We start from the raw sequence: 26986 nt of genomic DNA on the forward strand, positions 1-26986 counted from the left end.
GATGTTCTCGGTTAGCTAAACTAGCCAGATAAAATAGCAGATGCTAGATATAAAGTTTGTTGTAAACAAATTACAGTTAAGGTATATTTTTATTATATACTGCTGGTTATGACAAACGTACAGTATGCTAGTTTACTAGCTGTTAGCATGCTGGCTAACTGTTTGGGCTAACAGGAAGGCCCTGGGGTGTTTCCTTGTGGTGTTTTATTTTCTGCTAAGAGTTCAGAGATGCATGAAGGCTATGTTTTTGTATTCTGTTTTACTACGTTCTGGTTTATATGCAGGTTCTGTAATTTGGAATGAAGGTGAACTACATTACCTTGTGTGTGTGTGTGTGTGTGTGTGTGTGTGTGTGTGTGTGTGTGTGTGTGTGTGTGAGAGAGAGAGAGATTTTCCCCACAGACTCTCTGCCATTTCGACGGTGGTTTGTGTCACATCACAGCTGTTTGCAGGTGTAAGGAAAGGAAACTGAGCAGATGATTTGTAGTCGTTCAGCTTATAGCTCTCAAGGGAACGCTGCTAAATCTGTGTGTGTGTGTGTGTGTGTGTGTGTGTGTGTGTGTGTGTGTGTGTGTGTGTGTGTGTGTGTGAAACACAGCTCTCTCTCTCACTGATCTCTTGTATATACATTTTGGCTTTTACACTAATGCCAATAACTCAGCCTACAGGAAGGGAGCTCAATAACACACACACACATAAACACACACACACAAATTACACAATATTTTAATTCTCTGGTGGTTTGATGCGCTGCCACAAATGCTAGCACCCATCTGTGGCACTATATCTATTGTACAAAGATTTGTCAATAGCAGGAATCTCGTCCTGAAGCAACATTCTGCTTTTGCGTTGTTTAAATGCAAGCTGAGCGACGAACACGATATCAAAAAATAGACAGACTACAGATGTTTATTTTTTTTTACTGCAATAGCTATGTATGTAAATATTTATAGCTTCTTAAAGCTAAATGACACGCTAATCACTGTAAATATTGGATACATGATTTGTGCTTTTTTTGGACTAAGGATTTTTTGTTTTACAGATTAGCAAAGCAAGCTAACAGTACTAGTGGCATTAGCTTACCAGAGGCACCAACAACCCCTGCTAATTCTTTCAGAGCTTTATTTCTTTTTAATGTCTCTATACAAGTTTAATGAGAGGTGTTATATGATGACATCAAAATAATATCTTTATTAACTATACAAACTTTATGGTGTGCCGTGAACTTGGTAGAATGTCAATTGGGGCAAGAGTTGCACTGGAATGTCTCTGAGAATAGTGAGCAGTGTCCAGCTCCTTACCATGAATGTACTTAGCAAATAAGCACCCAAAACAACCTAAATACTAGCTAACACCACTAACTTACCCCATACTCAAATTAAAACCAACTATTTACTCTATACTTGCCAACTAAACACCAGCTACTAACCCCAAACTTACCAACTAAACACCAGCTACTAAAACCCAAACTTACCAACTAAACACCAGCTACTAACCCCAAACTTACCAACTAAACACCAGCTACTAAAACCCAAACTTACCAATTACACACCAGCTACTAAACTCTAAATTACCAACTAAACACCAGCTACTAACACCGAACTTGCCAATTAAACACCAGCCACTAACCCCAAATTTACCAACTGAACACCAGCTACTAACCCTGAAAGTACCAATTAAATACCAGCTACTAACTCCGAACATACCAATTTAACACCAGCTACTAACAAACTACTGTAAACACCAGCTACTAACTCCGAACTTACCAAATAAACACCAGCTACTTACCCCGTACTTACCAGCTAAACACCACTGAATTAGCCTTTACTTGTCAACTAAACACCAACTACTAACCCTTTACTTAACAACTAAACACCACCTACTTAGCCTGAACCTACCAACTAAACACCAGGTACATTCCTCATTCTCATTTCTTTTCTTATTTCATTACCTGGTTTGTACCAGATCACACTCGTTTTTAAGCAGGAAGAACTCTGTGCATTTTCCCTAAATGACTTTGCACTGAGCTTTTTCTCTCTGCTCCTGTTGCTGCTGCTGACTCTGCTACGGCTGATTCACACACCTAAAACTGCTCCATTCACACAACTAAATTGCTTGAACATAAATATAATTATGTTTTACAAGCACGCTCTTATCTCTCCTGGGCCCTGCTGACTGTGTGAGCCGATTTAAAGCAGCGGAAAGCTCTTTAGGTGGCAATGTCACAGAGAGAAGCTCAAATGTTATTTCAATCTCCCGAGTATCGTGTCCTTCAAATAATACTGCAGTTTAAAAATCTGCAGAAATATAACAACAATTGAAAATATTTGTATAATAATTCATAATAAATTCTCTGTTGTTCCACAGTACAAATGGTGATTGGTCAGAAGGTGTTGATTAATTTGCTATAATTTCTATAGCAACAAGCAAACTGTTATACAGTAGTTGATGGTCCAGGATTAGAGACGGAAGAGCACACGATTATTTGCATATTGAAATTGAAATAAACATGAAGAGTTTTTACATGTTTTAACATCTCAGTTGCATTTTCTTTTATTTTGTTAAGAAAGATTATAGCTGCTATAATGTCATTTGCTAAGAATAAAGGACATTTAAAATAACTGTAAATGTATTTATAAGTTTTCTGTATAGAATTGCTGATTCAAGTGTGTGTGTGTGTGTGTGTGTGTGTGTGTGTGTGTGTGTGTGTGTGTGTGTGTTTTGAGGCTAGAGGAGGTGACATGGTGTTGTTTTATTTATTGGATGAACTGCCCTGAATTTCTCTCCCTACAGTAGGCCTCTGATCTACCTTCTGAGTGCAGCTTATCTCCGTCAGCCTTCAGAAAGCACCTCTCTTTTATCTCTCACACACACTCTACACCACGGTCAGATATAATCAGAAGAAGGTCCTCTCACCCACACACACACACGCACACACACACACACACAAATAATAATAGCAGGTTTAAGTAACTTTAGCTGTTTTTGTGTATTGTCATGTATTTTTTCCTGCACTGTCCTTTTTGTCTTGTCCTGCACCGTTTGCACCAGGTTGCACAGATGCACTTTATGTACCTAGGACTACTTACTAAGTCCTTAGCTCTGTCTTTGCTTTACTGTATATAGCACCCTGGTCCTGGAGAAACATTGTCTCATGTCACTGTGTACTGCAACAGCTATATATGTTTGAAATGACAATAAAAGATTCTTGACTTGACTTAAATACTAACCACTCACTTTTTGCTCCTCACAGTAACTTCTTGCCATTTACCTACAAGTTTACTCATTACATACCAGCTACTTGCCTTATACTTAGAAAAAATAATTACTTACCTCATACATATCTATTATTACTAGTTATTTACTTTATAGATACTAGCTACTTACCATGTACTTACACATTTACTACATACTTACTAACTAAACACCAGCTACTTACCCCATACTCACTAACTAAACACCAGCTACTTACCCCATAAACACTAATTAAACATCAACTACTTACCCCATACTCACTAACTAAACACCAGCTACTTACCCCATAAACACTAACGAAACATCAACTACTTACCCCATACTCATTTACTAAACACCAGCTACTTACCCCATAAACACTAACGAAACATCAATTACTTACCCCATACTCATTTACTAAACACCAGCTACTTACCCCATAAACACTAACTAAACATCAACGACTTACCCCATACTCACTAACTAAACACCAGCTACTTACCCCATAAACACTAACGAAACATCAACTACTTACCCCATACTCATTTACTAAACACCAGCTACTTACCCCATAAACACTAACTAAACATCAGCTACTTACCCCATACTCATTTACTAAACATCAGCTACCTACCCCATTCTCACTAACTAAAAATCAGCTACTTACCCCATACTCACTAACTAGACCCCAGCTACTTACCTCATACTTACCAACTAAACCCCAGCTTGAACTTGAGCTACTTACCCCATATTCACCAACTAAACACCAGCTGCTTCCCCTTGTACTTACCAAACAAACACTAGCAATGTACCCCATACCTACAGTACAACCTAAATACCAGCTACTTACCCCACACTTACCAACTAAACACTAGCTACTTACCCAGTTCTATTCCCTCTAACCTATTACTAGGATCTTACCAGATAATTATGTAATAAACACCTCCTATATATTTTTCTGCACAATAAATTCTTACTTAAGTTGATTTGTGAATTTTACAATAGACTTCATTTGTGTAGCGTAAGGTTCGAAGTTCAAAGCTCCTTTTCATAACCAATCACACTGATTCTGCATGATTAAAACCACACAAGCCAAGAATCAGACCTAAATAAACACTGACAAATTGTAAGAAATGAAATAAGGGTCCTGTGAAAGCTATAATAACTCGAGCAAGACGTTTATAATGCTCACATTTATTACATCCACTTGTCTCCGCTGGACCCAGGGGACTGTCAGAAATTGACCCCAACTCATCAAGATTAACAGTCAGTTGTTCACTTCCCCCAAGTCACACACACACACACAAACACACACACACACATACATAAATAAAGAGATTGTTATTATGACAGCATTCAAATAAGCAAAGTATCAGTAACATTACAGAAATGAAGAATGGCTATAAATGAATGTCCTTGATGGTGATGGTGTACAGTAGAAAATCTGTCTCTTTCACTCGATCATTCTCTCTCTCTCTCTCTCTAACACACACACTCACACACACACGCACACACACTTTTCATATTTGCGGCATGACTGATCTGCGATGGACAGATTGTAAAAATTTAATTACTAGTACACAATGGCCAAGCAACCTCTTGTTTTCCTTTTCTTGCCTTTTCTCAAACCCCGTAACACACACACACACACACACACAATCACACACAAATACACACACCCAGATGTTTTACACCCTAAATGAGCGGCGTGTAGTAGTTTTAATTTGGCGCAGTGTAATCGTGAGCGGGGGAGTGAATGAGTTTAGTTGTAATATGCAGAGAAACTAAATGAAGTAAGGACAGCTCTGTTGATGTGCTGACACTTGCTCTGTGCACTTACACAAAAAAAAAAAAAAAAAAAACGGGCTCAATAAAACGATGGAATGAAAAAGCCTTGTGAATTTTATTAATGACCGTAGGACAGTATGCAAAACATCAAAGGTCCGCACGAGAGATTAATGACCCGCAGCCAGACTGTTTAATTACCGCCGGCTAATTAGATTCTTGACCAAATTTTTAATATCTGCATTCCCCTCCACCAGCTCATTGAGATTCCGCCATATTTATCAAGCCTTCACCGAAACGCCTGACTTGGCCGCTTTTTGGCCCTTTCCGCCCTCTTCCTCATTCCCATTAACTACTTAAGAACGATTATTAAATAAATCTGAACAAAAGCGAGGTCAGGAAGGTCAAGCGAATCCGCTTTGTTTGTTTATAACGAAGTACTTTTCAGAATTCGCTAAAAATAAATAAATAAATAAATAAATAAATAAATAAATACATGACCTTTTCTTAGCTGAACCATCCTCCCGTAAGTTGAATGCAAATTTCCAGACTAATCCCACACACAATTCTGAGATCTGTCACTCAGCCCTTAAATTAACCCTGAAGTCCCGGTTTATCATTCGGTTACTCGTTTTAAAGCGTTTTAGTAACTAATATGAATTATTCAGTAATTACTAATGAAACTAATAATAATCGGAAAAAGACGGAGTTGCAAGAAATGTACAGTAAGACTTTGGGGGTAATTTGTGATTTCTCATTTCTCTCTCTCATTCTTTGAGAATAATTTTAGTTACAAAAATTTCTTCCAAACATTTTATCATCATGCTAAGAAGATGTTGGGGAGCTTGGGGTTTTTTTAATCCCTTAAGGATACATAAGGAATCGATAATGAGGTGTGATTCGGTCTAACGTTAATCATGGTTACCGTTCACACCTTGAAAATGATTCGTTTCATGATCCGTTTTTTTTTTTTTTTGTTACCCTTTTAGATATGTTAGCGTCTCTTATGTCTGATGCTTGTCACGTTACCGAGAAACTGCAAAGCCGGACAACTTTACGTTACAGTTTATCACTGACTGTTCGAAGCACTCGCACTTTAAACTCCTTCCAAAATGAATCAACAACTCACCATATAACAAAGTAAAGTAGTTTTTTTTTTTGTCTATTTATTTGCCGCATCCTTTATACTATAAATCAAAGTATAAGTTGTTACCGTAGAAATGGTAGTGTTTGTACGCATTATTATGAATGAATCAACAATTAATGACCAATCAGATTTAAGCATTCTGTAAGGGTTGTGACCTCAAAACTCAAAGCTAAAAAGAGAGAGTAATATATTTTAGGCTGCTTCAGAAATTGTACATTTTAATTGTTTAGATTTAGTATGTCTGAGCTCAGGTCTGGTTCTTCTTTCTTTCTTTCTTTCTTTCTTTCTTTTTCTTTATACAAATCTAGATTTCAGAGTCTGTATACAGTCGTGATGCTCGCTACAAGGTGTGGGTTTTTTTATGCTTGACAAAGTGTGTGTGTTTGTGTGTTCGTGTGTGTGTTCATGTCACTCGAGGCTGGGATTACACAGCACCATCTGCTGTCGTTCTAGAATCATTGCACAATAAAGGCAAACATTAAAAATACATAAATAAATAAATAATAAACCCGGCTCACACGCACCCAGACACCCACAAGCACACATTGATGGTTTGATACTTCAAATAAATGAAGCGTTAGACTTCGATGGCTGCTGTACACATTTGCTGCTCCATCACTACACTTCCTGCGTTGAACTTTATAGCTTCATTTACAACAGTGTCTTAGTTGCAATATTAAAAGAAAAAAAACACCAATTCAGAAATATTAACTTTGTTGTTAACTGAGAGTTTTTTCCTTTTCTGCCATAGCAACAGAAATTTACACGTAAGACACAAAAAAATAGTTTGCTTTGTGTGTGTGTGTGTGTGTGTGTCTGTGTGTGTGTGTCTGTGTGTGTGTGTGTGTCTGTGTGTGTGTCTGTGTGTGTGTGTCTGTGTGTGTGTGTGTGTGTGTGTGTGTGTGTGTGTGTGTGTGTGTGTGTGTGTGTCTGTGTGTCTGTGTGTGTGTGTGTGTGTGTAACTTGGTTTCATTCCTCCCAGCTCTAGATGGTCCTCCTGAACACTCACACACACACACACACACACACACACACACAGGCAAGGGATGGTGCATGCTTTTGTGTGTGTGTCTGTGTCTGTGTGTGTGTCTGTGTGTGTGTCTGTGTGTGTGTGTGTGTGTCTGTGTGTGTGTGTGTAACTTGGGTTCATTCCTCCCAGCTCTAGATGGTCCTCTTGAACACTCACACACACACACACACACACACACACACACAAGACACATAGGCAAGGGATGGTGCATGCTTTTGTGCATGAGTGTGTCTGTGCGTGTGTGTGTGTCTGTGTGTGTGTGTTTCAGTATCAAGCATTTCATCTCTAATTTCATTTTCATTTCTATAATAGTTCTATAATATTTCAATTGTATATATGTATGTGCTGTATTTTTGTTTTTAAACATATTTCATCATAATGGTTCAAACCTATTCTTGGATTTACAAATATATACATTTTTATATATTTATTTCAATTTTTTTGTATTGAATTTTTTTCTATGAAACTGAACAATGAACATAAACGGATAGACTTTTGGTCGTTGACGACGCACACAGTGTGTAATGTAATGTGTTACGACTGAGGTGTAGAAGAGCTTAGATTCACACCTGTATTGCACACTGAGATGCGAGATTCCCCCCACCGCAGTGAGAGAAACGTGACCCAGGAGAACATGTAACTCTATAATTTCTCTTTTGATTATGAGGGGCTGGTGGATGGGCGAGGATGAGATATGCTGAAAACAGAAATTACAGACGTCGCGTTCGTGGGTCGTGCAAATTGAAATTGAGAAATGCATTCAAGCAATTAGTGAGTAGGAGACGCTCACTTCAATAAAGAACAGGCTTTTCGCCTGATGCTTTTTACGCCGAGGGATTATTGCGACAATTTAAGACAATTTACTCTGTCAAAATAAACTCAAACATGCAAGGGGAGAGTGGAAGGAAAAAAAAATAACGCTAATTACTGGCTTTGAGCTACCGAAGCTTTCTGCTAAAGCAAAGAGGAGGAAAGTGGCTCTGTTCGGCTACTGCAGCTTAGACAAGACACACAGGCAAGCGTGTGTGTGTGTGTGTGTGTGTGTGTGTGTGTGTGTGTGTGCGCACGCGTGTGTAACTCAGGTTCATTCCTCCCAGCTTTAGATGGTCCCACACACACACACACACACACAAAAGGAATGAACCTGAGGTTCACACACAAACACACAAAACACACTGTCAAGGGATGGTGTGTGTGTGTGTGTGTGCGCGCGTGCACATGTGTGTAACTCAGGTTCATTCCTCCCAGCTTTAGATGGTCCCACACACACACACACAAAAGGAATGAACCTGAGGTTCACACACAAACACACAAAACACACTGTCAAGGGATGGTGTGTGTGTGTGTGTGTGAGTGTGTGTGTGTGTGTGTGTGTGTGTGTGTGTGCGCACGTGTGTGTAACTCAGGTTCATTCCTCCCAGCTTTAGATGGTCCCACACACACACACACGCAAAAGGAATGAACCTGAGGTTCACACACAAACACACAAAACATACTGTCAAGGGATGGTGTGTGTGTGTGTGTGTGTGTGTGTGTGTGTGTGTGTGTGTGTGTGTGTGTGTGTGTGTGTTTGTGTATGGGTTTTCAGGAGGAGCATCTAAAGCTGGGAGGAATCAACCTGAAGTCCACACACACACACACACACACACACACACAAACACACAGACACACACACACACACACGGACACACACACACACACACACAAGACACACAGTCAAGGGATGGTGCATGCTTGTGTGTGTGTTTGTGTGTGTGTGTTTTTGTGGGTGTGTGTGTGGGTGTGGACTTCAGGTTGATTCCTCCCAGCTGTAGATGCTCCTCCTGAACACCCATACACACACACACACACACACACACACACACACACACACACACACACACAATCCCTTGCCAGTGTGTTTTGTGTGTTTGTGTGTGGACCTCAGGTTCATTCCTACCAGCATTAGATGGTCCTCCTGGACGCACACACACACACACACACACACACACAAACATCCTGACATAAACATAACACATTAACATAATTTCAAAGTGCATCCAAGTCATAAATTCTTGCATCTCCAGTATCTGATGATGGCAAATTTTCCCAAGAAACTCCTCCATCTGATATCTTAATGCACAAGGAAGAAAGCATGGCGAAGGCTGATATCGTAAAAATTGATCCGTGTGTTGTACATATAGATGAAACACAAAGAGAGAGAAAGAGAGAGAGAGAGAGAGAGAGAGAGAGAGAGAGAGAGAGAGAGACTTTGACTGGAGAGATGTTAATCTACATGAAATATGCATCCATCTACAGCTACTCCGGCAGGGAAGAGTTTTCCGAAGCCATTCCTACAGCTACACCGTCTCCTGTCACGTCCTCTTCTGTCCTGAATGCACGTTAACAAAAGTATGTGCCCCCTTATTGTATTTGAATTAAAAAAAAGAAACTTTGTAACGATTTTATAAATAATCTGAAAGAGATTGTTTGGCTCTGACTTTTACTTTGACGATAAAATATCTATCTTTATACATAATAAAAGTCATTTTGTATGCATTTTGGCAGATTAGTGTTTTGGGTTTTCACCAAATTCTAAAAGAACCCTGAAAAACTCACGACCTTCAGAGGCGACGCCCAAAGTCGCCTCAAACCAAGAAAGTCTCAAAGTCTCATTTTTTTAACTTACATTACACTACAAGTGTCGTTCTAATTGACGAACATCTCTTGAAGCTCGTCTTTCCGTACCTTCACGTGTCCTCGTTTCGTTTAACCCTTAAGACGAAATTAAAAGTAGAACGCAATTATAAATGAAAAAGTACTCTTGATGACACAGTTCCAAAGATACGTTACTTCTCTTCTTCTCATCCGTTCATTCAGACAGTAATCAACTAAATCAAAGCAAAGGGAAAAAGAAACCCTGTAAGCCCGTCGGTGATTTCCTCTCCATTTGATTTCTTTTTATTTTGGGAGAATTTTCCTGTAAATCTGCACAAGATCTCGATACGAGAAACCGCATCGCTGTTCCGCTTTCGCAAAGTGCTCTTTGTTGTTTGTTTTTTTTTCTAATCTCATTACTTCTCTGTCTTTTATCCGTGAATTTGGACATAATCGAATAAATAAATGTAAAAAAAAAAAAAAAAACTTCAAACCACGTCTTTTAGAGTTAAAAAAAAAAAATGGCTGTTGGTGATTTTCCTGAAGCTACAGTATATCAGAAGCTGAGTGCCTCCTTCTTCTTCCTTAGAGGTCAATAATAATAAATGAATATGTTGTCCATCTCCGAGTGGCACTTATTACATTTCTGAGGAGGCAAATGGGATTTTTGTGCTTAAAGGAAAGCATTGAGTCTCTGCGTGACTCGCTGAACTCAAATGCTCTGATCTGTATCGCTTCTCCATGGCATCTGCTCTTCCTCTGCTCGCTCTGCGGCTCTCCACGCACCCGGATAACATCCGGATCAAAGTTGTGAGTAGCAGAAAAGTTAGTTGCGGATGACATCATGGTAAAACGAGCGCATGTTAAAAGTTATTTATTCGATCTGGGGAGTCAGAAAGAGAGACTGGAGTCGGATACTAAAGTTGAGGTGATGGTTCGCTTTCAAGACGAAGCGCAAATGATTCCCTTGACAGGGAATTCATCATGACAGGGTTAATGAGTACAGCATCAGCTCTGAGGTACAAATCTATAACACTCAGGTGAGATCCAGGTGTTGGAGGTAAATGGTAAATCGTATGACCCGCAGAAATATGTATAGCTGCAGGCACCGTGACGTAGTTGAGTTTTAACCGTTAACCAGGACTTCAGTTTAAGTTACTTAACATTATTCAAATGCTACCATTGACTCAGAGGGTGGAGTGTAGCATCAAATAAAGACAATTACATCTGATATAAAAACAAAACAAAAATACAAAACTGGTGGTAGATACCTAGATACGTAGATACGTAGATGGTGGTTACTAGGGAGCTGGTGGTAGATATCTAGCTTATGGTAGCTAGGTAGCTGGTGGTTACTAGGCAGCTGGTAGTTACTAGGCAGCTGGTGGTAGATATGTAGCTCATGGTAGCTAGCCAGATGGTGGTTACTAGGTAGCTGGTGGTTACTAGGGAGCGGGTGGTAGATATGTAGGTTACTAGGTAGCTGGTGGTAGATATGTAGGTTACTAGGTAGCTGGTGGTAGATATGTAGCTCGTGGTAGCTAGGCATCTGGTGATAGATATATAGATTACTAGGTAGCTGGTGGTTACTAGGCAGCTGATGGTTACTAGGCAGATGGTGGTAGATATGTAGCTCATGGTAGCTAGGCAGCTGGTGGTTACTAGGCAGCTGATGGTTACTAGGCAGATGGTGGCAGATATGTAGCTCATGGTAGCTAGGCAGCTGGTGGTTACTAGGCAGCTGATGGTTACTAGGCAGATGGTGGTAGATATGTAGCTCATGGTAGCTAGGCAGCTGGTGGTTACTAGGCAGTTGCTGGTTACTAGTTAGCTGGTGGAAGATATGTAGCTGGTGTTAGATACTATACTATACAGGTAGCTAATGACAATTAGGTTATTAGCATTAGATGTGTAGCTGGTGTTTACTAGGCAGCTTGTAGTTATTAGGTAGCTAGTGGTAGATATGTAACTGGCTGTAAATATGTAGCTGGTAGAAGATATGTAGCTGTGGGTAAATAGGTAGCTGGCTGTAGATATGTAGCTGGTGGTAGAGACATAGTTGGTAGTAGATATGTTGCTGGTTGTAAATATGTAGCTGGGGTTAAATAGGTAGATGGGGGTAGATATGTAGCTGGGGTAAATATGTAGCTAGTGGCAGATATGTAGGTGGCAGTAAATATGTAGCTGGGGTTAAATAGGTAGATGGGGGTAGATATGTAGCTGGGGGTAAAAATGTAGTTAGATATGTAGATATGTGGTAGCGACATAGATCACACTTAAATCCTGATAAAGGAAGGATAATTGTGTTCATGTTTCTCACTTCACTTCATCACATGGAACTGATGTACGCATTTAAATGAAGTCAATTCAACAAGTGTTTTTTTTTCAGTAGGCGGAGATTAAAAACACTTCATTTTGAATTCTCCAAACATTAGCACGGGCATCACCTCAAGTCTGTACGCCATTTGCTAATGGTATATTTACCTTTTTTTTGTATACATGCCTCAATTCAGATGAGTGTTTATCAGCCCTGCTTTTCCCTTCACAAAGCGTTCTGGGAAGCAGCACAGGTACAGCAGAACTCGCTCTTCATCTGATGAATAAACTGTGGCTCTGACGGCACGAGCTAATCAAAGATCCTCTGATTAGCATGCTTCTCTCTCGCGCTTGGCTTCAGGCACAATGTTCGTGATGCACGTCTCGCACTCCTTGGATCTGAAAATGATTTCATGCTGTTGATGAGAAGAAGAAAGGAGAAGAACAGAGCTCTGTAAATGAACTGCAGCTGATAGCAGACCGTCGGACTGGTTTAAGGAAGGGTTACGGAAGACTGAGCTTTGATGTCTCGCTGTTATATAACACTCCACTGCGTTCTGATTGGTCAGACGTCGTATCCTATAAGAACTTTCTAGAATAGCAGATCTGACAAATCTAAGGTGTAGACAGTGTTAATGTGCTCAATATTATTTGTTACTGTTGCTATAGTAACAATTTATAGAGCGGAAACGAATCTGGAAAACGTGTTTGATCGCTAAAATTGCGAGGAAACATGAAAGTCTTCAAGATGGACGGTTTTGTACTTTCTGGTTATTGATTAGCTTTGTTAAACTCGCTAGCTAGTTAAAGTGACTGCATTAGCTTGTTAAATTCGCTAGCTATTGGTTTGAGAATCATGAATGTGTCTTTTTCTGACCTGTACAATGCTGTTTGAGGATCCAGTCACAGATCGGTTCTCTGGGACTGAGAGTATAGTCGATTTTGCTGAATTTTAGTCGATATTATCACTGCTCAACTCATTTACACACTTTCTGTTATTATATGAGTGGATAGAATGATAGAAGAGATGAATATTAATGGATAAATGGATGTGTGTGTGTGTGTGTGTGTGAGAGAGAGAGAGAGAGAGAGAGAGAGAGAGAGAGAGAGAGAGAGATAATAGAGAGAGATAGAGAGAGAGAGTGTGTGCGTGTGTGTGTGTGTGAGAGAGAGAGAGAGAGAGAGAGAGAAATAAGAGAGAGAGAGAGTGTGTGTGCATGTGCGTGTGTGTGTGTTTGTGAGAGAGAGAGAGAGAGAGAGAGAGAGAGAGAGTGTGTGTGTGAGAGAGAGAGAAAGAGAGAGAGAGAGAGTGTGTGTGTGAGAGAGAGAGAGAGAGAGTGTGTGTGTGAGAGAGAGAGAGAGAGAGAGAGTGTGTGTGTGTGTGTGTGTGTGTGAGAGAGAGAGAGAGAGAGAAAGAGAGAGAGTGTGTGTGTGTGTATGTAAGAGAGAGAGCGAGAGAGAGAGAGAGAGAGAGAGAGAGAGAGAGAGAGTGTGTGTGTGTGTGTGTGTGTGTGTGTGTGTGTGTGTGTGTGTGTGTGTGTGTGTGTGTGCGTGTGTGTGTGCGCGCGTGTGTGTGTGTGTATGTGTGTGTGACTGGTGAACAGTGGTGGTAATTAAATAAAACACTTTAACTCTCCAGATAAAGAATGATGAGGAGAATGATCACACATGTATTTCATAGTCTGAATCTTGACCCAGACCAGGAGCTTGAGTGTTCCGGTTGACTACACACGTGCGTACACACACACACACACACACACACAGAAGGGAGTAATTCAGTGTGTCACAGGCCAGAATAGAGAGGCTCTGTGTAAGAGCAGAGCCATGCATTAACACTCAGGAAAAAGGCCGGTAATTAAAAGCTAAAGCGCGGCCGCAAGCGTATGTGTATGCATGTGCGCCGTAGGCCGTGACGGAGGAAGGTGCTGCCCGTCGCTCTCCTAATGGAGAATACGGCAGGTAATTGTCATTGTGCTCGAGGCGTCATCTTCCATTAAACACGCAATTCATCTTGGAGGAGAGACGTCCGAAGCAGGTACGCTGATTTATTACAGATTACCGCCGGCAGAGCTGAACAACGCTGCGTTGTTTAAAAAGGGGTCACTGTATTTGTTTATCTAATAACACTTAAACCAGAGTGCTGTCGAATCCCCCGTTCACTTCACAAGGTGTTGATTCGCTCTGGGTAGCAGCGGCTTGTATCCGTAATACGTTATCGTTTCTATAGCAACGGCCCGTACACAGGGACTCTTACAGCGCATGCCGTGTAGCATCTCGGCCCAATAACAAACATATCAAATTAATTGGGTTGTTGTGTTGTTGTTTATCATAGACAAAGGAAGGAGACGAGCAAGGAGTCTCCAGTGTCACCGGTTTCTTGGTGAAACTAAACTGTGTCACATGATGTGTGTTATTTCTTCCACACTAATCTGATTGAGCAAGTGTGAAAACATCGGGTTGGGCGGAGAAAGAAAGAAAGAAAGGAAGAATAAAAGAAAAAAAGCAGAAGGCGAAACATTTAAATGGGTTTTTTTTTTTGCATTGTAAATTTCACATTAGCTGACAGCAAGACAAGACTTAATGCTTTTCCTGGAAAAAACAAAAGACAAGCGTGAAAAGTTGGAGGCCTCGTCCCCCCGAGGCGCAGGAAGAGAAGCAGCACCTGCGAGAGCAGATGGAGGAAGAGAGCAGGAAATGTGGCGAGGTATTTTTTAGCGCGGTGCAACGCTACCTGCTGTGAGATGAGCGACATCGCTCTGTTGATGTTCCTCTCCGAGAAGCTGTCGGAGAGAAAGAACGTCTCTCGTTTAAAGCCGCAAATTACAGCGGAGAGAGAGAAGAGAGCAGCACTTAGCCCATCACGGCCGTCACGGCTGTTTCTTTCTTTCAGGCTGACAAAAAAGGAGCCAGAGCCAGAGAGAGCAAATGCACTGCGCCCTTTATCAACTCGCCTGCGTTATAATTAAAACGATATCCAAGACTTCCATCATGCTCTGTTCACTCTCTCTCTCTCTCTCTCTCTCTCTCAGACAGCGCAATCAGCCCCGTGTGTCGAACGTGTGCTTTACCCACTGAGATGATGCGGTAAACAAATCCAGATTGGCCAGTTACAGATAAACAAAAAAGCTTACCAGAGCTTCTTTTGACACGATAGACATCAAGTTCAGGGAATACAAACGCAGTGACAGACATGACATGAAGTGCAGATGAATCTTTCATGACTTCCTTGTCACTTCTTTACATTTTTTTTTATTTTTCTCAGAACCTGACCTCTAGGGAACAAATCAGGGTTGTGGGGTCGGTGGTCGGTGGTCCCTTTCTCCACTATGACAGGAAGGTCTCACTCTCTCGCTCTCTCACTCTCCGTCTCTCTCGAAGTGTCTCTGCTTTAAAACTTCGTTCCGATCGTCAGGCGCTTCTTCTGATTTCTCTTGTCAAAATCCGTAAAAATATATTAATAAAGAGTCGACATTGGCGTCTGGTTGACGTTGGAGGTCATTCGTCAAATCGACAACGGGACAGTGAAACCTCAGGGACACACACACACACACACACACCGAGTGATTTAGGATGCAGTCTATGTCCACCCTGATGGCCAAGACGTCAAAGAAGCCGTTAAGACCAGTCCCAGAAAAGCAGGTCTCGACCATGTGACGCCCTACTGATAGACGTTGGGGGTTTTGGCTGGAAGTTTTGATAAAAAGAGCCAGAGAAGCGACGGCACCGCAGCACCACAGACCCCGGCGTCCCTTTCCATAACCGAACAGCAAATCCGACAAATCCCCCCTGTGACAAGATTCCGGATACAAAACCAGCTTAGCGTCGGTTTGACCTCGAGCACGCCTTCACCCATCACCACAGTCCCCCTGAACACAAAAAACCCACAATCCCTCTTGACCCTGCACCTTTTATCTCTAACCTTAAAATAACTGCAAAGTCAACATTACAACAAGCTCTTACTCTTCTCTTATTGACACACTCGTACATGTAATACATAACCGTTTCTATAGTAACGGCTCGTTCGTGGGGAATGGATTGGAAAAGCACGGTTTAATATGAAAAACTTTGGTGTCTACTGTAGCCTCAGAGAACTTCATGTGGTCTGATGTAGTTGTTGTAGTTCATAATGTGTGTTCTGAGATGCTTTTCGGATCCTCGCAGTTTTAAAGAGTGGTTATTCTTCCTGTTTCCGCCCACAGAGCCACCGCTCACTGGGTTTTTCTGTTTGTTTGTTTTTCACGCCAGGATGTGAACTCAGCTGCAGATGTTGAAGATGAAGCTCTTAAACGTGACCTACTACAGAGTCACCAGTTTTCTTGCTTGACCTCACAGCTCCAGGGTTTTTTAATCCTCAGCATGGGAGCTTCCTGTATAGATCTTCTCCCCATTTCTCCTGGAGTCTCTGGTTACCTCCTAAAAAGACTCTAACCTTAATCCAAACCTTAATGTGAAGTAGCATGTGCACGGTGCATTCTGTTTACACAGGATGTTCTCGGGATCGACTCCAAAAATCCACCAGGATTTAGACTTAAATCAAGTGCTAACTGAAACTGAATGAATCGTTTGATCTGAAGCGAATGTGTTCAGCTCCATGTAAAGAAAGCGGTCGGGGTTGACGTTCAATAAACATCTAGAGAATATCTGCACAACAGTTTCTTTCACATACAGTATACAAATTAATTCAGCATCACACACACACACACACACACACACACACACACACACACACATGCTTCTTCTTGGTTAAATAAACACACCTACAGTATCTCTCTTTATACTTTCTCGACTGCTTTCTCAGGAAACCTGCTTTCTCTAATAAATAAATAAATAAATAAATAAATATACAAACAAACAAACACATTTTTTTCCTCCGTCTTTTGCCTCATATGTGAATACGCACCAAACTTTACCTCACAGAAGTCTGGAAAACTATTTATTCATAAGTGAAAGTGCTGATTATATTCCTAAGATCTACTCCCGAGGCCTGTGTGCCACACACACACACACACACACACACACACACACAGTGCGCGCTGCGCTTTCACCGCTCCATTACGCGTGTTACCTGATGACGCTCTCCTCCCTTTATTTATCTATCTATTTCTGCCTTACGAGACGACGCGGGTTACCGTTTTAATATCTCAAGTGAAACACGATTATTACGTCTTAATGCTGAAATTACGGTGCTTATTTATTTTTTTATTTTGCTCTCTCTTCCTCTTGATGCCGATCGCTTTTTTTTTCCCCTCCTTCTCCTGCGTTGCACCCCATGGCATTAACATCTTTATCCCGGCATGTGTTTCTGGTTTTAAAACCTTTACCCCTGCTGTTTGAAAAATAGTGCTCATTTTCATCCCCCATGGAGAGCTGAAATCCCCATAGGCGAACCATTAGAGTTCTCGGAGCTCCCCTCCCCTTCCCCAGCGCTTATTACTCCTGCCTGTACACTCCGCACTGGCTCATTGGGTTTCACTAAATTATGCAAATAAGGTGATGCTCAACATATAGGTTTTTTTTTTTTTTTCTTCCTTCCACCCTCCTTCTATCTCTGTCTTTCTCAGCTTTCTGCAACTGCGCAAGTTTACACAGCTTTCCGCGTGCGGCGACATCATTACACTGACGCAAGGCTGTCAGCGAGATTTATGCATCAGTGACAAATTATATTGGAAATGTGTTTCTCTGAAACAAACCCCACCACCACCACCACCACCAACACCACCTCTCTTCCCCTTCCCCTTTCCCTTACTTTACTTTTATTTTATTTATTTATTTATTTATTTATTTATCTCCTCTTTCCCACCCACCCACCCCCCCTATTTTCTCCATTCCTTTCTCAGGTTGAGCCAAGTTCTGCCTTTGCCTTTGCCTTGTGGGGGCAAGAAAACTTAGCCGAGTTATTTCCATTTCTGCTTTATGTTGTTGTTTGCGCATATCAATGTGCGCCTGCTGATACGGGTGCGGCTGTGTTCAAATGAATTCATTAATCAGACGCTCCAGCGCTGGCTGGTGGGCTCTTGCGTCTGTACTCGACTTGAATCTTGGAGTTTTGTGTTTTCTTGCTGCAAATAAAAGTCTCCTTTTTTTTCCCCCCCTTTCACCTTTCAGTGACTTTCTGAAGTCGTCTTTCAGCTGATGAAGGTCTCGTGTTGCGTCCAGGACGTGATCTTGTGATGATGTGGAAGTGCGACTCATATTTCTCAGCCCTAACATCCTAATCATCACAAGATCCCAGCATCCCTGATCCCTTCTCTGACTCAGAATTAGTGTCTTTAAATGAAAAGATTCCAGGAAACGATCTTCAGCTAATTCTTCCGTCTCTGTAACACTTTCAGAAAGCAATAGCAATGAAAAGTGTGTGTAAGTTCACATGCATCACTGACTGACAAACAGCAGAAGAAAAAATATCGAACAGAGCTTTGGTCTAAGAGCTTTGGTCTAATAGTCTGGTGTGTTTATTTATTTATTTGTATTTAATGAATAGTTTTATTATTCATCTACATTTTTACTTTTTTTATTTTTTCATTTATTTATTTGTTTGTTTGTTTGTTTATTCTATTATTCTATTATTGTTTGGTTTATTTCTTAGTTATTTCTTATTGTTTCATTCTCATTTTTTATCATATTTATTTTTTTTCATTTTTATGTATATTGTTTTTATTATGTTTTAACTGCTTATTTAGGTATTTGCTTTTTTAGCTGTTTGCTTGTTTGTTTGTTTCATCGTTGAATTTCGCCAATGTCTTTATTTATTATTGATTTCTTAATTTTTTTTTGTTTTTTTATGTATTGATTATTATTTATTACTTTATTTTTTAATTTAATTTTTCTCTTTGCCTGCTTGTTTGTTTTATGGCTTTATGTATTATATTATATTTAAATAAATTATAATATTTATAATTATATATATTAAATATTGCACCGGTGGTTCTCATTCGCTATAATTGCTCACTACACATGACGTTTATCTGCCATTTATTCCGAGACGACTCCATTTTACACTCAACCATCGAAAAACATTCTAACTTCCACTGATTTGGAAAGCATGTGAAAATACGGCGGTGCGTTTATCGGTTTATTTATAGGTTCCTTCAGCTAAAATGCCTTTCAACATTAAGGTGACTGGCACGAGTCTGAAATAAAGGGAACGCAGATATTTTGCTCCAGCTCATTTAGATTATATCCAAACCCCACACTCACACACAGTTCACAGCACACACACTCCGACCCGTCAACACACACCTATCATTGGTCGCTGTCGTTCTTGCCGTGTGAGTGATTCCCAGTGACTAAATAGCACGCTTCACTCTGACGCCACGTGACAGACGTGTTACAGCTCAAACTTCACCGAATTGTCTTTTTCCTGAAGTGCTTCAGTGAATAGATTAGAGCATGCAAGGAGCAAAACATTACAAATCCCTCTTAACCCCTCTCTCTCTCTCTCTCTCTCTCTCTCTCTCACACACACACACACACACACACAGAGCACTCCGATATCACTCTCACTCACAATGTTATTAAACACAACTTTGCAGATTTACTTCTTTCAGAGGGCCATTTAGGCCGGCGGCGCAGGAAGGAAGTATGTGAGGGAATTGCAGGTTGCCAGTGTGTGTCTGGCCGTGCAGAGTGACAGGGGTTGATTTGGAGCGCGGCGCGACTGAGGCCCTCCTCCCGCGTGTTGTGACAACCGCTCATTACACCTCAACAGCTGCCGCCCGTGCCACATGCAAATGGACACAAATGGGCTGCCGCTGCAGAGAAGCTAATAACGTTGTTTTAGCTGCTACTCTCATTCGACCCCTCTTTCTCTCTCTCTCTCTCTCTCTCTCTCTCTCTCTCTCTCTCTCTCTCTCTCTCTCTCTCTCTCTCTCTCCATCTCATCTCCCTCGTTTGCTCCTCCTCCTGCAATCTTCCTCTTCATCTCCACCTTTCCTCTTATCTCTCTGTTCCTCTCTGATCTCTTTCTTTTTGTCGTGGTTAAAGAGGTAAGCTTTAAACGAAAACAACTGGAAGCATATCATTTGAACTTTGACCTTAAGAAGAATCTTCATCAACTAATATAAATTTTTAGCACCATAGACCATGTTATTATTCTTAACAAGCTATATACAGTTTGTTTTCTTATTTATTCTAAATTTACATGTAAACTTCTTTGCTAAATCCAGGCAAAGATATAATTCATGTTTGCTTTATATGTAGTGTGTGTGTGTGTGTGTGTGTGTGCGTGTGTGTGTGTGTGTGTGTGTGCGTGTGTGTTTAAATTTTATTTTGATAATTGAATTAAATGCATTATTTATAAAATTTCAAAAAAATCTAATTCTATAAAACATCAGATCAATTCACGTTAATAAAATAATTCAGATAAGAATTTATTAAAATTATTCCACATATTTTGACTCAATCTAAAGAGATCATTTGGGTCGATAAAATAGCCAGGATGATGAATCCTTTTAAGCAAAATTAGGGGGAAAAAAGGTTAGGAATAAATAATTTATTCCATCTAATTAATAATAAGGTTAATAATACTAATCCAAAAATAAATTTAAAAAATGCACACTTTTATCCAACACAATAAAAAATGGAAAATTCTCCAATATATATGACAAACGTTACAAAGGATTTATTTATTAAATTATTTGTTTATTTCTATTATTTATTTATTTCTATTCTTTATTTATTCTTTTATTTTTATTACAGTCAACTCCTACAGAACATCTCCGACCATCGTACAGGATTTACTTCATTTTCCATAAGTTAATAAAGTGGTTTTTGGAACACAAATCTCTGTATCGCTCGCCGACTCACGTCCCCTCTGCACACGTCCACGTTTCCATTGTGTGCGATTTAAGATGAGTGTTTTAAGTGAAGCTGCAGCTTTCACAGCGATTGTCCTCCTCCACTTTGACCACTTAGCGATGCTCATTTTTTTCTGTCATTGTTAATTGGCTTTTCTCTCTGCTCTCTGCTCAAATGCATTATCCTGTTGTCTTTAAAAAAAAAAAAAAAACAAAGGCTCGAAACAGAAGTGACTAATTATATGTCTAACCTCAATTTAATCAAGATTTCCAGCCTCATTTCTGAGGAGAAATATCGCTTCAGATGGATTTTTTTTTATCAGACATTTATATATTTTATTAAATCAAAAAGTTTCTTTTTATGGTTGCAAAAAAAAATAAAAGTAGTGTGTATTTATTTGAAGTAAAACTTGAACTGAAATAAACTGAAATGCTTTAGTTAAGAAGAATGTGGGTTTTTACAAACCCCCCAAAAAACTATAGTTTATATTCATTCATTCATTCATTCATTTTCTACCTCTTATCCGAACTTCCTCGGGTCACGGGGAGCCTGTGCCTATCCTAGGCGTCATCGGGCATCAAGGCAGGATACACCCTGGACAGAGTGCCAACCCATCGCAGGGCACACACACACTCTCTCATTCACTCACACACTCACACACTACGGACAATTTTCCAGAGATGCCAATCAACCTACCATGCATGTCTTTGGACCGGGGGAGGAAACCGGAGTACCCGGAGGAAACCCCCGAGGCACGGGGAGAACATGCAAACTCCACACACACAAGGTGGAGGCGGGAATCGAACCCCCAACCCTGGAGGTGTGAAGCGAACGTGCTAACCACTAAGCCACCGTGCCCCCACTATAGTTTATATACGTATTAATTATAATGACCACTGATATCACCCTGTATGAAGAACATGATATTACAGTAGTGTGTTTGCTACTTTGTTGAGAATATTTGAGTAAGAACATGAACAAAATTACAGAATCGTTTGATTTATCATTGGGGTCCAAGCACCAAAACGACCTTGACTCTATAAATGGACATGATACTCAGCCTGGTTATTACCTACAAATTAGTTGGGCGTAAAATCACAAGCTAAACTGTTTTCACCAATAAACTTGAGATGCTTTGAATCACTAAAAATGATATACAATATTTGTCCTTTAGGCTCCATTGCAAGGTTTCACCCTAATAACAATGATTGCATCAATAAGGTGATTGTGAAAGCTCGGTCTTTGAAGAAAACCTCATCTGATCAACCGTATGAAAGATCATATTAAAGATCTTGTCATGTGCAAGAACAAGCACCAATATGTGAAGGATCTTTACTACCTCCAACCTCCTGCTGTATATAGAATGTAAATGATCCATGATCTCGACTACCAAAATGCCCCAGACGTTTATCGGTACTCCAGGAGGATCCCCAAGTGGTTCAGTAGAAATCAGAAATAAAGATAATGCAGAGTATAGAACATCCAGTGAAGCTGGAAACTCAAAACACTGAGGAAGGAAAGATGAAGCCGTCACAAGCAAGACGAAGGTTACAAGGCAAGGATCCCTGAGGAAACTAGAAACGATGAGGATGTCACAAAACCTGGTGCAACTCCTGGAGTAAAGACGTTTGCAGGACAGGAGGATGGCTGGAGGACACGTATCATGAGGGTGAACACCTACTGCAAGCAGAAAAGAGGAAGTTGTTGCAATACCTGGTGCCAAAACCCAGAGATGGACATCAAGAGCTTGGGCAACTAATGGGGTTTCTCTTTTTGCATTCACAGATGTTGAAAAACAATGTCTCACTTTGCAAGTTAGAATAAATTCAGTACCTATAATTTACACCATTACTCGGCTAGATGGTAATTAAACTCAGCACTTACCAGTGGTCCAAGCACCAAAGATACTGTACAAGGACCTAATTGTATACCGTTGTTGTTGTTGTTGCTGCTGTTGTTTTTTAACAGGAGTCCAAGCACCAAAGTTACAGGGACCTTATATTATATCATTGTTGTTGTTATTGTCGTTGTCGTTGTTGTTGTTTTCCAGGAGTTTAATCACCATAGTTACATGTACACTATATTATACCTTTGTTGTTGTTGTTGTTGTTGTTGTTGTTGTTTAACAAGTGGTCCAAGCACAAAAGCTAAATTTGTGTCAATTCGTTTCTTTTTTTTTTATTTCAATTATACCTACGACTGAAGAATTTTTGAAAGGAAAATTTAAAAGTCTCTCCTCTGTGATTTCAGTAACTTTTGACCCAAGTTTTTCTCTCACTAATAGGAAAAAAAGTGAATTTCTTGTCTGAACAATTACATATTTTCCCCAAATAAACAAACGTGTAGATTGGGTTTGTATCATATGCAACTGAATCAAAACTCAATCAGAAATAATTCCATTCCATTTTAAACATTTGACCCATGACAGTAAGGGTAAAGGATTATATGGGAACAAAATACATTTCATTATTCAAAAAAACATAACCACAAAACAGTGAAAAGAATGTAATTTCTCGACATTTTAAAATATATATATATATATATACGAAACAGATGAGGTGTAGAGAAAAAGATCATGCCGTTCGGATCACAGAGCGAGTCGGTGTGTTATTAGTGATGATGCTGCTGTGCTCTGGGGTCATGTCTTATTTAAATCTCGACCCATTACGGCAGAAAAGTGTGCGTGTTTGTGTGTGTGTGTGTGTGTGTGTGTGTGTGTGTGTGTGTGTGTGTGTGTGTATGTGTGTGAGATAAACAGAAACAGCAGGGGAGGAGTAGAAACATGTTCAGATGCCTCGCCTGACGGCTTTGATGTCGGTGATGTTACAGGTAGAAGTGTTAAAGGATAAAAATGCTGCTGAGCTTCTATTAGGATAGACACATGTTTACAAAACCTTGTTTTATCTCTCTCTCTCTCTCTCTCTCTCTCCCTCTCTCTCTCTCTCTCTCTCTCTCTCTATCTCTCTACACACACATAAACACTGAATACATAATGCATAAGAATCTTTTTTCTTTTCACTTTGCACTACCTCTATATGTCCAGTACTTAAAAGAATGGAATAGTTTATGTCTTATAATAATAATAATAATAATAATAATAATAATAATAATAATAATAATAATAATTTGTAAATATTATTTTTTCTTTAAATGTCAAAGATAAAAATATAAACTATTTATTTATTTATTTATTTATTTATTTATTTATTTATTCGTTTTTAACAGAGAAGCCACTCTCAATCTGTACATAGTGTTGATAGACAGACAGACAGACAGACAGACAGACAGACAGATAGATAGATAGATAGATAGATAGATAGATAGATAGATAGATAGATAGATAGATAGATAGATAATTAGACAGTTTATTTTATTCACATTATTGAATCATATATAAAGTAAATGATCTTCTATGAATCAAGGACCATCTCTCTCTCTCTCTCTCTCTCTCTCTCTCTCTCTCTCTCTCTCTCTCTCTCTCTCTCTCTCTCTCTCTCTCTCTCTTTCTCCACTTCAGACCTCACATTCTTGTCCAAAGTTGCACTTTCACTCACAAATATCAGAGCGCTTAAGCTCATAAAGATGCGACACAATAAGAAAGCATACAGAATTGGATTTCAGCTGGCCAGCAACAAATTCTCTATTTTTGCGATTAAAAATAAAAGAGACGGAGCCTCAAACATCAATATTCCAAATATCCCACTACAGACACACGAACCCCAAAGCCGAGTTTTTTATTTATTTATAATTTATAAGCTAATAAATTGATTTGCCGAATCCTTAAACTGTGACAGAGTGACAAACAGCACCACTCCACATCGACATTAACTTACTAGGATACAAAATAAGCCACGATCCCCAGCGGCTCGTCAACTATTTGGGGTTTATACAGCTGAGATTCAGAGCGACTCGGGCCTCGAACGCACCAGGATTTTTCTTTTTTCTTTTTTTTCAAGCCTGACTTTAGAGCCATGATCCAAAGGACTCGATTGTCCTTTCGAAAGCTTGGAGACGGAGTATTTAAAAATGGAAAACAGATTAGCCGTGGATAGCAGCACTGCCGCTGGACAGAGATTGCGAGAGACGAGGGAGAAAGACGAAAAGAGAGAAAGACAGAGCTCATGCACTGAGAGAAAGATTTACCACCCATCGACACATTCAGTGCCTGAGAGACATCCCATCAGTGCTCTACACATACACACACACACAAACACAAACACACACACACACACACACACACTCACAAACACACCAAAGAACTAAAATATTAGACACTTAATCTGACGCCTCATGAAAGTAGCTTTAAATGGCTGAATGTCTACAGATTAGGATTAAAACACCAGTTTTCATTTTGGTCTCATTTGTCTAGCAGGTAAACTTTCTATACTTTCTTTTCTCTCCGTCTGTCTCGTTTTTTATTTTTGTCCGTCTCTCTACGCAGGATGACGGCTTCTCGAGTTTGTCGGGTTTTCTGGGACACGACACGACACGCTGACAGGCTGAGTGGACGATGTGGGACGATGTGGACCGAAGTGTCCGGCCTCCGTCGAGCTGACGGCTCTATCTCTGCTCTGGCAGGCAGCAATGATTCACAAGGGGATTATGGGATATCTGGCAGCCCTTCCACATCCACATCCACATCCAGCAAAGCTTCATCAGTCATGTTCAGCTCAGGAAGCGTATAGAAATGTACACGGAGCCGTTCAAATCTGCCGTTATCGATCTCTAGTCTTTCATTTCAATTCAATTGTAGCATAAAGAAATATAATAAATAGTAATAGTGGAAAATGTTGTGGTGATGAGTTGCTCTGTGTCATTGAAAGGTAATAATAAGATATAGAGGTTATATAGAGAAGATGAGTCCAGCAGAGGTTTAAATCCGTAATAAAACCAAGTCTTGGTTTCGTCTCAAACAAACGTTTTAAAAGTCCCTTCGTCTAGAAATCAGTTCATTGGTTCAAAAAAATTGTCTCAGTCTTTATTCGCTTTCATTCGGATTCGATTGGACCCGACCTCGACCTCTTAAGGCTTCGTCTCGGCTAGTCCAGGTCTTAAACTCGTTTTGTACTGGAGTACAGTGGATGATTACAGCTCTAATAATGCTTTCTCTAAGATAAAAACAAACAAGAGTATAAATAAAAGCATGCAGAATCAGATCTAAACACTTTATTCTTCACTTTATTTCTTCCACTAATTATCTAGCTAGCTAAAGAGCAATAATTAACTTCTGTTAAGGATTTTGTCAAGGGTTTTTTTTTTTTTAGTAAAAAGATCTTGAGTTACATCCTATCGCTTTAGGATACATGACAGAATCAATAATATTATATAATTTAGTACATAATTAAAACTCTTATCTCGTCACTTAGACTTTTTTTTTTTAATCTGAGAATTTCTGTATAATTTTGTTTGGGTCTTCATTCCTGTGTTTATAGAATGATGTCATCCGTTGTTGAGATTTATATTAAGTTTTACAGTACAGTGTGTGTATGGCTTTAATGGCACATTTTTTATTTATTGTTTTGCAGTGGTGATGTCATTGTTGTTGTTGTTGTTGTTGTTGTTGTTGTTGTTGTTGTTGTTGTTAGTGGTGGTGGTGGTGGTGGTGGTGGTGGTGGTGTTTTTAAATATTGATTGTAGCAATGATGTCATTGTTGTTGTTGGTGGTGGTGAAAGTGGTGTTTTTTTATTACTGTTTGCAGCGATGATGTTGTAGTTGTTGTTGGTGGTGGTGTTTTTTATTATTGTTTGCAGCAGTGATGTCGTTCTCTCTCTCTCTGTCTCTCTCTCTCTCTCTCTTTCTCTCTCTCTCTCTCTCTGTCTGTCTCTATCTCTCTAGCTCTCTAGCTCTCTGAGTGAGAACCCTTTAAATCGACTCTGACAGTCGCACCACTACCTGGCCTTTAATGCCCATGTCAACACTGCCCCTGCTTCACACAACACACACAATATAGCCTCTGGCAGATGGTTAGTCCAGGACACACACACACACACACACACACACACACACACACACACACACACACAATGGTAGCATTTTTCAC

The sequence above is a fragment of the Tachysurus vachellii genome, chromosome 4 (assembly GCF_030014155.1).
Source record: "Tachysurus vachellii isolate PV-2020 chromosome 4, HZAU_Pvac_v1, whole genome shotgun sequence".
NCBI lineage: Eukaryota > Metazoa > Chordata > Actinopteri > Siluriformes > Bagridae > Tachysurus > Tachysurus vachellii.